This window comes from Arachis duranensis, chromosome 10 (genome assembly GCF_000817695.3).
Source record: "Arachis duranensis cultivar V14167 chromosome 10, aradu.V14167.gnm2.J7QH, whole genome shotgun sequence".
Classification (NCBI taxonomy): Eukaryota; Viridiplantae; Streptophyta; class Magnoliopsida; order Fabales; family Fabaceae; genus Arachis; species Arachis duranensis.
Genome location: NC_029781.3, coordinates 68,521,144 through 68,522,015, shown reverse-complemented (window position 1 = coordinate 68,522,015; position 872 = coordinate 68,521,144).

The following is an 872-nucleotide window of genomic DNA, read 5'->3' as shown; positions in this document are numbered from 1 at the left end:
TCAACACCAAACTTAGAGTTTGACTGTGGGGGCTCTTCTTGACTCTGAACTGAGAGAAGCTCTTCATGCTTACTCTCTTTTGTCACAGAGGGATTGCCATGTGCTTTAAACACAAGGTAGTCCCCATTCAACTGAAGGACTAATTCACCTCTGTTGACATCTATCACAGCTTCTGCTGTGGCTAGGAAAGGCCTTCCAAGGATGATGCATTCATCCTCTTCCTTTCTAGTGTCTAAGATTATGAAATCAGCAGGGATGTAAAGGCCTTCAACCTTCACTAACACGTCCTCTACTAATCCATAAGGTTGTCTTACTGACTTGTCTGCCAATTGTAATGAGAACAAGGCAGGATGTACCTCAACGATCCCCAGCTTCTCCATTACAGAGAGTGGCATAAGATTTATCCCTGACCCCAGATCACACAGAGCCTTTTCAAAGGTCATGGTGCCTATGGTACAAGGTATTTAGAACTTGCCAGGATCTTGTTTCTTTTGAGGTAGAGTTTTCTGAATCCAGGTATCTAGTTCACTAATGAGCAAGGGAGGTTCACTTTCCCAAGTCTCATTACCAAACAACTTGGCATTCAGCTTCATGATAGCTCCTAAGTATTGAGCAACTTGATCTCTAGTCACATCTTCATCCTCTTCAGAGGAAGAATAGTCTTCAGAGCTCATGAATGGCAGAAGGAGATTTAATGGAATCTCTATGGTCTCTATATGAGCCTCAGATTCCTTTGGATCCTTAATAGGAAACTCCGCCTTGCTTGAAGGACGTCCCAGGAGGTCTTCCTCACCAGGATTTTCGTCCTCCTCCTCCCTTGTGCATTCGGCCACATTGATCACATCAATGGCCTTGCACTCTCCTTTTGGATT